This window comes from Mirounga angustirostris, unplaced genomic scaffold (genome assembly GCF_029215605.1).
Source record: "Mirounga angustirostris isolate CCGP_5_RB_7025 unplaced genomic scaffold, mMirAng1.0.hap1 SCAF_10, whole genome shotgun sequence".
Lineage (NCBI taxonomy): Eukaryota > Metazoa > Chordata > Mammalia > Carnivora > Phocidae > Mirounga > Mirounga angustirostris.
The window spans coordinates 62003340-62020092 of record NW_026991718.1 but is presented as its reverse complement, the minus strand read 5'-3'; the positions used below and the strand labels follow the sequence as shown (position 1 = coordinate 62020092).

The window sequence follows — 16753 nt, the reverse complement described above, 5'->3', positions numbered from 1 at the left end:
TGCAGCTGAATTTTGGACCAATTGCCCATTTTTCTCCCCTATTCTTAGTGACCTGGTTTGTTGAGTCTAATCTTGGTAGAACTTGTCAGAACTCCCTTTGTCAAAACTGAAGCACAACTTAAGTATTTACTATGTGTAGTTGTGTTTTGGATTATTAATCTTTTGTATTTATTTGTTTTGGATTGACTTTGTATTTATCTAAGTCCCGTGTATGGATTTTTAAAAATTTGTTTGAGTCTTTAAAAAAATTTTTTATTGTTATGTTAATCACCATACATTACATCATTAGTTTTTGATGTAGTGTTCCATGATTCATTGTTTGTGCATAACACCCAGTGCTCCATGCAGAACGTGCCCTCTTTAATACCCATCACCAGGCTAACCCATCCTCCCACCCCCCTCCCCTCTAGAACCCTCAGTTTGTTTTTCAGAGTCCATCGTCTCTCATGGTTCATCTCCCCCTCCGATTTCCACCCTTCATTATTCCCCTCCTGCTATCTTTTTTTTTTTTCTTAACATATATTGCATTATTTGTTTCAGAGGTACAGATCTGTGATTCAACAGTCTTGCACAATTCACAGCGCTCACCATAGCACATACCCTCCTCAGTGTCCATCACCCAGCCACCCTATCCCTCCCCCCCCCGCACCACCCCCCCAACTCCAGCAACCCTCAGTTTGTTTGAGTCTTATATATCAGGAACAGTGATATGGGTTGGTTCTCTGGGGACACAGCTTCCTTTTAATATAGGATCACATTTGTCTATAGTTTCTCAAGGCACTTCTCAAAAAGTATATTTGAAATGAATAAGAGAAATAATTCCTTTGACACATAGACATCAATGTAACTGTCCCATGCCCCCTTAGGAATTATTAACTTAATTCATTTCCATGGGTATTTTTTAAGAACCCCAATTTTTATTAAACTTCAGTTTCATTGTCATTTGCTCAACATTGTGCAAGTTATTGGGAAAAGAGAAAAGAAATATAGGAGATGATCCTCTCTTCTTCGTGGGTTTTTTTGTTTGTTTGTTTGTTTGAGATGATCCCTCTTCTAAAGAGATTTTATAGTTTGGGGGGAAAAGAAGTCTTAGTGCACACAGATGTTTAGAGAAACATATAACCAAATTGTGAATTTAGGTGCAGAAGATAATATCCACAGAAATTGAGGGATAATAAGTAGATCAATAAACTAAAGGGAATGGGGAAGCTTTATTGAAAAGGAAGGATGTGACTAACCCTTAAAGGATAGATTGAATATGAAAAGAAAGCGAGTAGGAAAATACACAATGAGGGAAGGATATGACAGGAACAGATTTGTAGAGGTGGGAAGGCACATGGTGCAACTTGGAAACCTGTGGCATTGGGTTCCAAATGGGACATCACAAGAGATGAGAGATCTATCCGAGGAAGGCTAGGACCTTATTATCAAAGGTTTGAGGCTGCGGATAGAAGGGGCCTGCTGGAGGTTTGAACTAAGAACACCGTACAATAAAAATGTGTTCTTAAGAAGACGAAAGCGGCTAATAGTAGCAGGTAGATGAAAGAGAGTAAGTGGTGCCGATCAGACTGGGTCAGCAAATTTAAGTTACATTGCAAACGTGTCGGAGGAAGTCAGACGAGGGTGTGATGCCGGGGAACCTGCCCCAGCTGGACTCAATAACCGGAGGGTCCCCACCTCTCCCCGGGACGTGGAATATAGTTCCGCCCACCTTTCCGGCAGCCGGAGCCATTTCAAGGTGGCAACCCTGAGAGAGCAGTATGCTCGGCAGACCTTGTGGATGGTACACGTCACTGAGCCCTGTCAAGGTTTCTTCCGGAACTTTAGGATTCTGGCGGCCCCTGCGGAAGTCTACTCCTCCCGAGTCTACTCCAAGGAAGACAGGCCTCCTAAGTAAGTTCCCTTGATTATTACAAGGGCCACTTACCAGTCGGGCTGGGGCGTGGCGCGCCTCTTCCTTGCGACTCCCGGGGAGGGGAGCCGGTTTCGGATTTCCCCCCGGGGAGCTCCTGAGGCTGCCAACCAACGGAGTCAGATGGCTTTACATTTGTTAAAGGATAGACCAAGGTATATCACAAATTCTGAGTTTAGTTGAGTAAAAATAATTTTGGCTTTGGCAGCGCCGAACCGGAAGTAGTTAGGAGCGCTCCGCTGACGGAAACCCAGAGAAAGACTTTTACAGAGAAAATACGGTGCCAAGCAGGGACAGTTTTTGATTGGCTGTAACAAGCAGTCGCCTCATTTGGGAAAGCCTAGTTGGCGGTTCGTCAGGGTGGTTTCCGCTTTCTTAACTTTGAGGCGTTATAGGCTTAAATTTTGGGCTGCTGACGTCGGCTACCAAGGTATCAGAGCTACCTCAGTCCAATGACCCCCCTGTTCACTTAATTTAACACATTGTTACAGTTTTTGTTTGTTTTGTTCTTACAGCTTTCAGAGCACTGTTGCTAACATTATCTTGTATGAGGCTGGAAATAACCCAAGAAGTTAAATCATACACTCAGTGGTGTCAAAGAGTGGCAGTTGAGAAGTGGTGGAATTGGGACTTGAATATGGGAGTTCTGATTTTGTAACTGGACACATGTTGTGTCCCCAGGGACCAGAAGAAATGCTACCTTTTTTTTGGTCATGAAGTCGGTCGGAAGGCACTTGGACAAGCAGAACATTTTTACTCCTGAAATCAGTTCGCTCAAGTTTCCCACATTGCAGTCAGATTCCCTGCTCACATCCATTGCCCATTTTCTTAGGATTCAAACAGGTATCTCTTAAGATGCTTTTCAAAACTTGACTTATTGACCAAGTGTGAGTTGCTCTCAAGCCTTTTAGAGAATTGCATTTTTTACAACCTAGGATGTCATTATTGGGTTTTATCCTGAGCCTCATTCTTAAATACCCTAGCAAGGATGAACTCAAGCTTTTAGGACCATTGAGTATGACTGATGACTTTTTTGTCTTCAGAAACTTAAAAAAAAAAAAAGAAAACATTTTTATTGAAGAATAGCATTCATTCATAAAAATGCACAAATCATAATTGTACAGCTCAGTGAATTGTTATAAATTGAACATACTCAGATCAAGAAGTTAAACATAACAAGAATCCTAGAAGCACCCCCTCATGCCTCCTTCTAGTTGGCTGATGATTTATTAAAATGCTTATTCTTTCTTACATTTTTGAACTTTATATAATAGAAATACTGATTTTTATTTACTTATTAATGTTATTATTTTTTTAAGTAAGGTCTATGTCCAATGTGGTGCTTGAACTCATGACCTTGAGAATAATTGTTGCATGCTTTCCCAACTTAGCCAACCAGGCACCCCTAGAAATACTGATTTTTAAATATATCATTGTTTTTATATTTTTGCATGCCTATTTTAATACCTTAGAAGAGAAGCGTTCAAATTCTTTCATTCCTTTTAATATTAGAGTTTCTTTCCATATTTTTAGCTTTATATGCAAGTATTTATTGAGCATAGTCCCTAACATTATTATAGAGAGTATTATCAGTTTTAGGTAACCTGGAATAATTTTTATATAGCTTAATTTCAATGCTTTCTGTACTTTGACAGTCACCATTTGATTTCAGGGTTTCACTACCTTAGACAATTTTCAGCTTTTTTTTTCCCTCTTTCATTCTAGACACAGTCTATAGACCTTATGATCATTATCACCTAGAGGGTTCTCATTCAGTTTGCTTTACTAGACCTGTCGTCTCTGTTAATCCAAGTCAAGGGAATCGGCTGTTTTTTTTTTTTCTAATTCAACATTTATATGTCTGTAGCAAGCTCAGTACTTGATTTTTTCTATTTAGGATATATCCGTTAATGTCCAATTATAATCCTTTGTTATTATCCGCACGAAGCTTGTTTTTACTTTCACAAGCTTGTAGAGTATGTTACCTTCTTTGTACTGTGATATATCTTTACAAAATAAGTAAGGTGTCTCACAACAGTACCTTTGTGAGTTTGCTAGCTTTGTTCTTTCGGATCTTACTATTAAAACCCACACGTATGGAGATATCATTGTTCTGTTGGTGGTGACCTGATTCTGTGGTCCTGACCTTGAAGACTTGTGAATCTTAGTCATGAGTCTTCTATAACCATTGTGTCTGACATTTTAAAAAAACTTGGTTCAGTTGTCTGATTCTGACACCACTTCCTTTATTCTAAATGTTTTTCCCAAATTCTGCCCTGACCCTGAGCTCTATGGTTGTTTTGAGTAAGGACTTGATTTGACACCTATGACCTTAGCTTCTTCCCTAATTATGATTAACCCACTATACAGACTCAGTGCCAAGAACCTGGGAACTTCCCCTACAATCTCCATATCTAGGACCTCAGTATGTCCATGTAAGCAGTCCGATTCTCATTCCTTTTCTGACCTATGTGTGCATTCCAAGACGAGCATACTCTAAGTAAGGATTCCTTGCAATATAGTTCACTTTTTTCTGACCTAAGGAAGGAATGCTTCCTGAAAAGGGAGAGGGAGGCCCCTTTCTACATCTCTTCCCACATTCTCTCCAGGAGGGACCAAGAGAGTTTTCGGGGATTTATTTCTAAGGGCAACACCTAAGTTTTGACTGTGAGGAATAAATAGTCCACCATCAGGAAAAAAATAAGCCTTACCATTAGATGTTAAAGAATATAAGCAAATCCAGATAAACACCAGGGGGCTCTTTCTTTTCCCCTTCCCTTTTTCTACCTAGAGTCTTTCTGTTGTTGTTGTTGTTGTTGTTTATGTTTCTTCTTCTCTCCAGAGTTCTGTTTCCTAGTCAATATGTTCCTTGATTTTCCCCCTTAATATAGCTAGCTGGATGGCAGTAGCAGGTGCTGCATGAGTATTTTAGTGTCCCTTTGAGGAGGCTCAGAAACTTTTCCCTGCAGCTGGTAGAGAGGGCAGGAGGAGCCTTGGTACCTCTGGTTGTGGGAAGGGCGAAGTGGGTGCCATCAGCTGATGTGATTTGGCTGTAGTGTAGAGGGGAAGCAGCTGCTGGCTCAGTCACCACCATGGCTTGGTGAAAGGCTGCCTTCTGCTGGTTTGCAGGCACCCTGGACAGACCTTAATGGACTTGGTGATTCTGTGTCCTCCTGACAGACACGTGTCCTTTTTGCAAAGGTAGAAACAAGACCAGCGTTTCTCCTTTGGGAATGAAGAAAAGATTACATTTTTGGGGGGGAGACATTTGGTACTTTAGGAAGAAAGTCATAGTTACATTCTAATCCTTTTTCTTCTTTTTGTCTAGACATGTCTATTTTAGGATAAGGCTCTTTCCATCAGTTTCTTACCCACACAACAGACCCCACTCCTAGTTGAAGGACAAGACTTTTCACATATCTCAGTGCGGTTACTCAGTGCAGAGCTTTAGGGTCCTTTTCCTTATAGCCCGAGAAAGCAGTTTTCCAGGGTTGTGCATAAGCGTTATCATTGAGAGTGGTTCGTCGATGTATTAAGATAATTTATGTTTTAACTTTTTTGGTCAATAACTACAGCCTGAATTATCTGTACTAGGAGGTGTGACCCACAGTTGGTATTTGCAAAATGGTATCATTTACATGTGCTCATTTTCGGGACCTCTGTCAAATGATTAGTTCCCAGGTTCTATCTTTGTTTTAAACTTAGGAAGTATTGAGTTTGAGAATGTTTATTGTTTTCTTTTTTAAAGATTTCATTTATTTATTTGTTAGACAGAGAGTGTGTGAGAGAGAGAGAGAGAGCATGAGCAGGGGGGAGGGGCAGAGGAAGAGGGAGAAGCAGACTCCTCACTGAGCCAGGAGCCCGATGCAGGGCTTGATCCTAGCTGGATCTCAGGACCCCGAGATCATGACCTGAGCCAAAGGCAGACCCTTAACCGACTGAGCCACCAGGCGCCCCGAGAATGTTTATCGTTTTCTAATGCATGTTTTTTTTTTTTTTTAAGATTTTATTTATTTATTTGACAGAGAGAGAGATAATGAGAGAAGGAACACAAGCAAGGGGAGTGGGAGAGGGAGAAGCAGGCTCCCCGCTGAGCAGGGAGCCCGATGTGGGGCTCGATCCCAGGACCCTGGGACCATGACCTGAGCTAAAGGCAGATGCTTAACGACTGAGCCACCTAGGTGCCCCTAATGCATGTTTTTTAAATCAAAGATTTAAAAATATTTTTTGGTTAAATGTAATTATTATGTGACATTTGTGGTTGAGCTAGTATTTCTAATCTTTGATCTTATTTTAGGATAGTTGCTCTAAAGATACAGAGAAAGCTAATTCTTTATCTAAAATTTTTTAAAAAGAGAAAAATTTTACATTTCCTTGTAGAACTGTTAGGGAGGCAACACCCTTTAGTCCTGGGGTTTTTAGGAGGCAGAGAATGGGCTTGCCTTGGAGAGAGTTAATGTAGCACATTTACTCAAGAAGGTAGTGGACAGATGAATGTAAAGATTGCAATCTCCAATATTAACTGAATAGGTTCTGGGGAATTAGTACCTCACTCCCCAACACACACACACACACACACACACACACACACACACAGGCTTTAAGCTGTAGCCAAATCTGGTAGCATCTCTCCTCATATTCTCTCCTTTTCAAGTTTGCTTGTGACAGTTTCTTCTGTCTAATATTCATATAAAAACGTTTCTGTTGAGGAAGAGACGAGAAGAAGATTAGGGTATTTCTACAAACCAAGATTTCCTCTTTTGCTCCAAAGTCGTCCACATCCTATTTGATTCCCGTTTTGATAAAATACCAAAGCTAAAATAATTTATTTTAAAGATCATTTGATTTTGATTGCCAGTACACTCCTCCATTTGATATCATTCAGCCTAATACCTTAATCGATTTTAATTCCAGGCTCCTCTGCCCTGTGTGTGTTTCCTCTTGGAAGGGCGTACCCTCTGACCTCAATACAAGATGAGCAACAGGGCTACAGTGACTGGCTTATGTATTGACTTACTATGTCTATATAGGCAAATCAATCCAATTGCATGGTGATATTTGCTTGCCTAAAAAGGACATTTTGGAACAAAAGAAGGAAATAAACATGGGGTAAGATTGGTTTTAACTTCATTATTTCATGATTAATTTGTTGATTCTTACCAGTAACAATTATTAGGAACATTCAGTGCCTCTGGTGCTAGGATTATGAAGACAAAGGAGATACACTCCTGCCATCAGGTTGCATACTCAAGTGAAGAGAGGAAAATAGACTCATAAAGAGATGATGAGAATCTTATGCATTGAAGTCAGTGCTAGACACCCATGGGCTTATGAGAGCATGGGAAAGTGGTCTGTAACCCTGCCTGAGGTTAATGGTAGAGGGGATGGGTAGGGAAAGCTTCTTGTAGTAGCTGACTCTTAAGTTTAATATAAAATGATGAATTTGAGTGAAAGAGATGAATGAATTGAGAGGAGAGAATGGTATTATTGGCAGAGGGTACAGTATTAGCAAAGCTTTGGAGTTCAGAAAGAGCACATGCATATGGAGGGAATGTCAAGCGGTTCAGTGTTGCTCAAGGATAAAGCAGGGAGAGGGAGGGATGAGAGATGAGGCCAGATAATTAGGCAGGGTGTTGTCTGCCATTTTAAGGAGTTTAGACCTTTTCTTATAGCTGATGGGGTGCCAGGAAAGTTTAAACAGGACATGACTTGGCTCTTCCTCTAATCTGATCATAACTTCAGTTCTTTCCTGCTTTGAGGAACTTGCTGGGTATTTGTCAACCCAATAGTGTTGGAGGTGTTTTTCCCCTGATGAGTGGACAAGCCGAATTCTTCAGAGAGATGCTGCCTGACCCATATGGCCCACTGACAGTTTGACAGTTGACAGCTTTTAGTCAGACTAGACTCACTTAAGCTGCTTACCCATCCTGAGGCGTGCATGCGGCCAGAGCCTGGACTTCACATCATTCTGGCTGTCTTAATTGGGCACTAATTAAATGTTTTGGCTGGAAACCTCTCCTTGCCATGGCTGAATGGACTCATTTGAGGCCAATATTTCAGGGAAACATCTTGTTAGGCTGATCTGATTCCCTGTTTAAAAAGAAAATGCACATATTCAGTTGTTTCTTCTTATTTCCGCCTAAGGATTTATCTATTATATTATTTCTCCTTTTTGAAAAAAAACTAAGTTTAAAAGGATGTGTGTGTGTGTATGGATATACATATATGGATATAGGTGTATGCATGTGTATATTCACATGTATATATACTATACATATTCACTTATGTATATATAAACACACATGTGTCAGATAGGAGCTTATAGAAAGTAGAGCTTTGCAGTTAGGAGGCTAGAGGTCACATCTAAATTTTATTTGAGATTTACTTTAGGCTAAACATGTATATGACTTAGTTTCTGTATTTTGTGACAGAGTCACAAGAAAGACACATTAGAATTTTATCATAATATTTCAGAATGAAATCTAGGGGTGCAGATGATTCTGATCCTAGAAGATGGGGGAACCTGGCTGGCTCAGTTGGTGGAGCACACAACTCTTGATCTTGGGGTTGTGACTTTGAGCCCCAAGTAGAAGGTAGAGATTACTTAAAAAAAATTAATACCAGGAGATGGACGGATGGACCAAGATCTGTTTTCTACCTTTACTTAGCTATTACATGCTGATAAAGATTTCTTTCTCCAGTCATTCCAAAAGCAGAGTAGATAGCCAAGTGTCTGGGGTTCAGAGGGCCACTCTTCAGTCTACACTGCAAAGTATGCAAAGAATGTCTACAGTGTCAACAAGAAGAGCAATAGGTGCAGCAAAATACATGAAGGAGAAGCATTGACTAGACCATCCATCCATGGACCTTCAGAAGGAGCTGGTTATATGGCTATTGAAGGCATTGGCATGGATTACCATTGATATGAAATGGCAGTCGTTATTTGTTGGTTTTTTTTTTTTTTTTAGCAGTCGTTATTTGTTTAGAAATTCTTCCACTTGCTGAAACTAGGCCTCTAGTTAAATAAACCTAGTATTGTAATAATTTTTTTCTAAAATAATGATGGTATTACTGTATTAAACATGGACTAATGTGAAAATTGGGATTTTCAGAGGTTAAAATTAATTCCTAGGGACTCCTGGGTGACTCAGTCATTAAGTGTCTGCCTTCGGCTCAGATCATGATCCCAGGGTGCTGGGATCGAGTCCCACATCAGGTTCCTTGCTCAGGAGGGAGCCTGCTTCTCCCTCCCCCTGCTTGTGTTTTCTCTCTCTCTCCAAAATTAATTCCTAAATTATAATTTTCTTTGAAGAAATAGAATTAGATAACCGGGTTGGAAGATGATTTCTTGTCTGGAAAAGGAAAAATAAAATGTGCTCCTGTTCATGTGTCTTCAACTCTTTCAATTAGCTTAATATGTATTAATATATATTGTTCTGATAAGTATAGGTATATAAGATAAAACCTCATCAATTAGCTATTCTTGAATTCATTTGCATTTGATTACTAAGAAGTAACTTGTTCACAATCAACAATTATAAAACAGAGCACAGTATAACACTGCTCTGTCTGAACTACAGTAGATCTTCAAAACATCTTTGATGTATGTGCTTCTTTAGGTCTTACGGACATATTAAAACATATGTTGAGCTTTCTAGTATTCACTTTATTTAATGAGAAATGTTTTCCTTCTTGTTTTGCCACTACCTTCCTCCTCCATTCCACTACCCCCCCTTTTTTGGTTCTGAGCAATGATTCTGTGTGTTCTTTTCCTATTTAAAATTTAAAGAGTTACATTTGGGAGAGGAACAATGTAGGGAAAGGAAACCCCTGGAGTGTGTCTGATGTGATCGTTTTCCTCTGTGCCACCATTTTTCCTCCCGCTGTGGGAGCGCTAAATGATAATGCCTGATACCTTACTGAATAAAGCCTGACATGGTTTCCAGCTGTGAGCATGTGATCAGTTTTTATGTTTGATTTTTGCACACAAGTATACTACTGCAAGCATGTCCACAAACTACTTCACAAATGCTTAAGGGAGGAATTGCTATTGAGTGAATCAAACATTAAACAAACACTGAGTGATTGCATTAAAAAAAACTACATTTATTTTATAAAACCATGTTTTTGTTCAAACCTAGAATTTTTAAAAATTAATTTATATTTAATGGTCAGGTAAAACCAGACAAGTAACCCTCAATAAATTTACTTTCAGGCTAATTCCAGTGTGAGATGAGTTGTCCAATAGAAAAAAAGATTATGCTGCTCCCTGTACTTTGCTGTAATGATTAAATGTGATTGTAATTATGTAATGGGTTGATTCATTTGTGAGAAACATTGACTAATGTATCCTTTATTATGTCATCTTAAAATGGTGTCTCATAGGCTGTAATTTTTAAGTCTATATTTTTCTTGAAGCAGGATATTGTACATATACGATCCTGGGTTTCTTGACATATTTTGGCAATATGATAGTCTTACATTTCAGACATTTTATTTTAACATCTTTCCTGACAGACGATATATATTTCTTATTGTTTTTTATGAAGTTTGTGGTATGCCATAATGTTTGTTAAACACTAAAACTTACCATATACTTCTTCCTGGCTCTCTGATCAGTGTAGGAAAAAAGGCGTAGGGGGTCCTGTAGGAATACACTAGCAGACAAAAAAGAAGGTATTTTACTTTTAGTGATAAGAAAGCTCCATCATTGGTTTGGGTTTAATAGTGTAGAGATGGGAGGGAAAGCACATAATTTATAAATTAATGAGAAATTCCTATAATCATATTTAAAAGCAAAACAAAACCAAATAACTCCTTTCAAGCCAAATTCCTGGTTTTCTAAGTCCCACTGCTTGTCCTCTTGCAAGCATAAGAACAGGATTGGGGGCCACTCCTACTCTCAGGCTTGTGTATCAGGTGTGATACTAGATTCTGAGGGATAGGAAGATTACATTTAGAGAGAGTCAAGGTATCAAGTTTCTCAACAAAAGTAAAAAAACAAAATCAAGCATTCCATTCCAAATTTCAACTTTTTAAGGTGTGGTTGAAGTGCATCTTTGCAACATGAAGAGAATGGAGACAGGCTGGTGATTGTTCTGGAATGACTCTGTTAGTGACTCCATGTTTGTTTTTAACTTCATATGCATCTACTTTGAACTCCAACTGAACATTTCTAGTGATGATTACTTGTTTTCTGTTATTGTAGAAATCTGGTATTTCCTGATTAGCCTAATAACTGACAGTTTCTAGCTTTGTCTTTACTGTGGGTGACAGCATTAAATCACTGTAGACATTTAGTCATCATCTTTAGGATGAGTCATTACAATTCCAGAGAAGATAGATAAATAAAGCAGAGGAATGGCAGTGAGTCATTAAAACCTCTGTAGAGATAAGGAAACTACATACCGACATTGTTTTCATGAATTTTCCTTACTAACATGCTGGCAAAAGAACAATACTAGTCATTCACATAAACACTGAATCTGTGAATCTCTGGGGTTTGAAGATTGTTTCTAGTCTTGTTTTGGATTTCCATAAACCATTAACTATTCTCTCTCTCAGTCTCTCTCTCTCTCTCTGTATAGACACATTACACATGCTACACACATGTACAATATATATGAAAATGTACATATGTAAAAATGCATGTTAAATATATTTGTTAAATGTATATATATTAGGGCGCCTGGGTGACACAGTTGGTTAAGCATCCTACTCTTGATTTGGGCTCAGGTTATGATCTCAGGGTCATGAGATCAAGCTCCACATTGGGCTCTGTGCTGGGCGTGGAGACTGTTCAAGATTCTCTCTCTCTCCCCCTCTGCCTTTTCTTCCCTCTGCCTCTCTAAAAAAATGTATATATGTTAAATGTATGTGACATATGTTAATATACATATATTTGATGTATGTTAAATATGTATATATATGAGATATCTATCTGTCCATCCTTCCATCCATCCATCCATCCATCCATCCATCCATCCATCCATCCATCCACATTTACCCATGTATTGTCTTTTGAAGTATGTGATTAGTAAATGGACAACTTTCTTCCAATTACTACTTTAGAATTAAAATATGTATGTGTGTATATATATATATATATATATATATATATGGTGTTTGGGGAGTGATGGGGCATTAGGGTAGGCATTTGCCAGGATTAAAACTTTCAGGACTGGTCAGAATATGGTTGGGGGGGTGGAGCGGGGCAAAGGAAGGGGGCAGTAGAGAATTACCAGATAATTTATAGCAACTGAGGCAGTCTGTATCATGGGCAGATTGGAGTCTGTCCAGTCTCTCTACATTTATACACTTAAGCTTTTTTCTTCTATTAATGCAGATAATAATATTTCTTATCCCACATATACCAAGCTGCCATTCCCAAACAGCTGCCATAGACCAGATATCTTGCAGTTTATAACATCCAGAGGCATAAAAGGGGTAATGTCTCTGTTTTATGTATCGTTTAAAGAGGGAAAAAGCTCTGCTAGAAACTGCCTCCTCTAGTCATCCCCTCATGTTTCATTGGCCAGAGCTGCAGCCCTTGGCCTGTGTTTCAACTGATTACAGAACGCATGAGTCTTAAATTTTTGAGGCAGCAAAATAGAGGACTGTGGTCAGTTCAAAATAAGAAGGTCAGTTCAAAACAAGAAAAGACAGTCTTCTACAGCTTCTTTCTTCAGTTTCAATAAGAAAGAACCTTTCTGCCCCACCAGGGTTTACCATTTTTTGGAATCATTGCAAATCTTATCTAAATCCTGTCTGATTTAGGAAGATGACAGTGGCTTTTCGAATTTTTCAATTTAAGTCATTCAGAAATTCTTTTGAAGTATAAATTAATAAAATATAAGCAGTCTACCACCTTATATTTTAGGTAAATCTAGATTCTTAATCTGCTCCTACCACCACTGTTTTGCAATTAAACAGCCAAAAGAGTCAGTCCTTAGAATGGATTAATGACCTGCAAAATTCCATTTAAACATAGCCATTCTTGAGTTTTATTACTGGAAAAATACAAACTGGTCTGTGGTCATGGATTATTACAGATTCACTCCAGACTGCTGAATTGAACTCTGATGAACCTGTGACACTCTCCATTAAACCTCAAAATGAGCTTTCTCTTAATTGGGGAGTAGGAAGGGAAAAGTAAACTAGTGGCTGGTAAATGCCAGACTTGTGAATCATTGCTTTATTTTGGACAGAGTGTTGGAACATTTTTAGATGTGCATGGAGGTGAAGGAGAGGAAGTGGGGAAGGAAGTCTATTCGTTTGTTAAGCCTAACTCTGTTCTAGGCAATGGCATTTAAAACAATCTAAATATAATATGAAAGGAAGATAGTATTGTAATCATTTTTAGATGATAAGATTGGCTTTAGAAAGGTTAAACGACTTGTACTGGGCTAAGTAATTAGTGGTGGATCTAGGATTAAAACAAAAGTATACTATAGATACTTATGGAGGTAAACGCTAGAATGTAGCAGTAAAGAAACCAGACACAATCTTTGCCCTTTGGGGGCCCACAGTCTAGTGGAGGAAACCAATATTAAAAAAAAAAAAAAAAAAAAAAAATCGTGCAGCTGCGCAGTGGCTGGGGCGTGCCTGTTGGGGGGATGCCTGGGTGTTGTCATCTACTGCCTCCTGTCCCTTTGCGGTAGACTCCCACTGAGAGGGCCTCATGAGCTTGCCTGGAGAGGCAGTAAAGTTTACCTCCCTGCCTGTGCATGTTTGCTCAGGTTGTTCTCAGATCCTAAACTGGGAGGCCAGTGACGGAGATGACCACAAAGCTATTTGGGGGACAAGGCGACTTACCACCTTGGAAAGCCCTGAGGTAGGGACTTAAATTCTGGGGCCGCTGGCCATCTATGTTTACATTCCCCTCCCCAGAATTATTCAGGGTCCAGTGAGTGTTTTCTGCTGGAGCTTCTCGGCTATAGCATTGTTGATTTCTTCTCTGTTCCTTTATGTTTCTCTCTTTGATAACCTTTTAAAAACATTGAAAACATGAGACTGATGATGATTAAGCAATAAATAGACAATAAAAAGAGATTATAAATAAAATGCTTCTTACTGTTGTCTCCCAAGAAGCCTAGAACGTTTGAAGTAAATTATGGAAGTTTAAAATATTAAAAGTAAAATTAGAAATGTACATATGCTTAAAATGTAAAGCAATCATATATAAACATAAGTATATACAATATTTAATGTATAATAAAATTATGTCATCATTCTGTAAAAAAAATATTCAAAAGTGTACATGCTTACAAATCGTGATAAATCTTATGAAGAAAAAGTGCAGGGTGTTCTCACAAGGGGGCATAATTTTCGTTGGTATTTCCATTGGGAAGTATAAGTGGAGACCTAAAAAGTGAGGTAAAACCACACAAATGAAGAATGGAGGCAATTCTCTTCTCTGTGAGGAATTGGCCTATGTTCCCTAGGTGGGAACTGAGAGCTGGCCATTGTGACCAAAGCATAGTAACTGAGGGATGGTGAGATGAGACTGGAAAATAGGCAGGAACAGATTTTTGTAGAGCTTTATAAAAACCTGTGATATGGATTTAGATTTTTACCTCAAGTGCAGAGGAATACTACTGAAGCAAGGGATGTCATAATAAGATTTACAAAATCATTCCTGGTGCCATGTAGGAAATGGATTGGAGGGATTTCATATCTAGGTAATTTCAGTAAATATTTAAAATTATATATGTCATAACTACTTGTGTCTAATTAATGTTAGTTGAATGAATAAATAAATCAATTTCCAGACTAAATGTGGGATAATGCTTTAAAGACAAATTATTTTTTGGTAGCCAAACTGAAGAAAGAATTACCTCCTAAAATGGCTCTGAGAAATTATTACTACATAGTTCTACTGACAAAATGAAATTTACCTATTTTAATTTTTTTCTTTCTGTTATGCATTTATACTTTAAGAGACTAAGCTTTCCAGAACTGTCTACTTAAATTAAATTTGTTTGTTTTTTTGAAACCTTGGCTTTCTTTAAAGTTTCCTAATGTTAAATACCTAGCAAGCTGCCAAGTGATTTTAGAGTAGAAGAAACTAAGAGCCCAAAATGTGCCTATAGTTTTTAGAATTCTCTGTATTTGGGTCTTTTAAGATATAGAAGATGTATTTAGAGGTTTCTTGGTTCCTTTTCCTCTAAGGAGAAATATTAATGGGCTTATTATGAGAGATGTACCAGTGTTTTATGAAGAAATTATTACGAGTGGTATATGCATATTCACTTGTACATGAAGACAAGCACTGACCCTCAAGGTGTCCATTTACATTTTAAGCCCTTTTGGCAATTGTGTGATCCGCAAGTGAACTATCCACACCCTTTAAAAAACAAAAACGAAATAAAAAGCAGGATTGGAAGGCTACACAAAAGATCATCTAACCTACCCATGTTTATATTGCAAGCAGATAATCCCCTAAACTTTTTGAAGCAGTTGGGCTCTTTTTCAAGGAAGGACAATGTCTCTCCCCACTGGACATGCAAACATGCTAAATCCAGGTCATAGAGCACCTGTGATAATCTCCTTGAAAGCAGATCTGAAGTGAGTGACCATGTGGGCTTTGTACTCCCAGGGACCCCTGGATCCAGGCATTTGAATATGCTGTCCTCTCTGTCTGGAATGTCTCCTCTTCACCTTACATTTACCCTTCAAAATGCAGTGATGGTACCTTTTCAGGACAGCCTTCCTTGAATTTTCCTTTAGGTTAAATTAGATTACACTCCCTTGTTTTGGACCCTCTGAGCACCATGGCATTTATCACAGCTGAAATTGTACAAGTATTTGCTTAGTTATTTGATTAATATCTAGTTTGTGAGCTCCATAAGGTTAACGACGGTGTCTGTTTTTGCTCAATGGCATCTGGTATATGTGAGTGTAACCAGGTGAAGGCAATTGATATCTCCATCAGTGTCAGAATAAAGTAGCATTTTTAAGATATTTCTTACCAAGATTAAATTTATTATGAAATATGTCTCATTATTTTTTACCAATTCCTTCTCCTTTTTCAAATAAATCAACCAAAATCATGACAATTGAAATCTTTTAAGCGGTTTTATCTTCAGTGTTTGTGACCCATATGTAGAAATTCATTTACATCATGACCCATGCCTGTATGCATCGTATATATGAATAAAAGTTTCACAAAAAGCTTACATTCTACTGCAAAACTTTTAGTCCATTGTAAAAAAGAAAGGGTGCTGATTGTAAACCAAAAAACTGATTGCATCTTCCACTAACAGGTTGTGAAGTAATATTAGAAAAGCACTAAACTGTTGATCTAATTAGGGTTCTCTCCATTACAAAATGAATGACTCAAAATTTAAATTATTTAAACTATTGATAGTATTACACATGCTTCTAATGTTTCTCCTTTATATTATTCTATGTTATCCACATTTTTTTTTTTTACAATCGAGTATATTACATTTGTCATCAGAAAAAGATTAGGAAAATAAAGTTGTTGTCTAGTTGTTTCTTTGTCACTGATGTAATATATACTTCTTTGATATACTAACATTCTAAATCTTAACTTCTCACTAACTTCTCAATTCTCATTGGTCTCATCTTACCAAAGATTTCTCTTCTTCAAATCTTCATACAGTCCTTCAACTTTCAGTTTGTACTCTGAAGAGCTATTATGTAAAACTGGTTTCCCAGCCCTTCGTTGCAAAGTCTCACCCACTCACATCCAATATATAGATGCTCTGAAGACAAGTACTGTGGGTGTCCCTTACAATTTGGATGATCAGCTTCTATCCAGGATATGCACTTATTCCAGTATTCCAGTATGCATGTATAGTACAAAGTGCATTGTAT

General features: G+C 38.2%; 1 long non-coding RNA gene across 4 annotated transcripts in view; it reads left to right on the top strand.

Moving 5' to 3' along the window:
• Positions 1-16753, top strand: part of LOC135361763 (uncharacterized) — a 581261-nt gene that overhangs the window by 117819 nt on the left and 446689 nt on the right. For 3 of the 4 annotated variants that reach the window (XR_010405686.1, XR_010405684.1, XR_010405685.1), the window contains exon 1: positions 13462-13745. The exons of the other annotated variant lie outside the window; for it this stretch is intronic. This is a non-coding gene — a long non-coding RNA (uncharacterized LOC135361763). Of the gene's footprint in view, positions 1-13461; positions 13746-16753 lie in introns of those variants that run through there. 4 annotated transcript variants of the gene reach the window in all.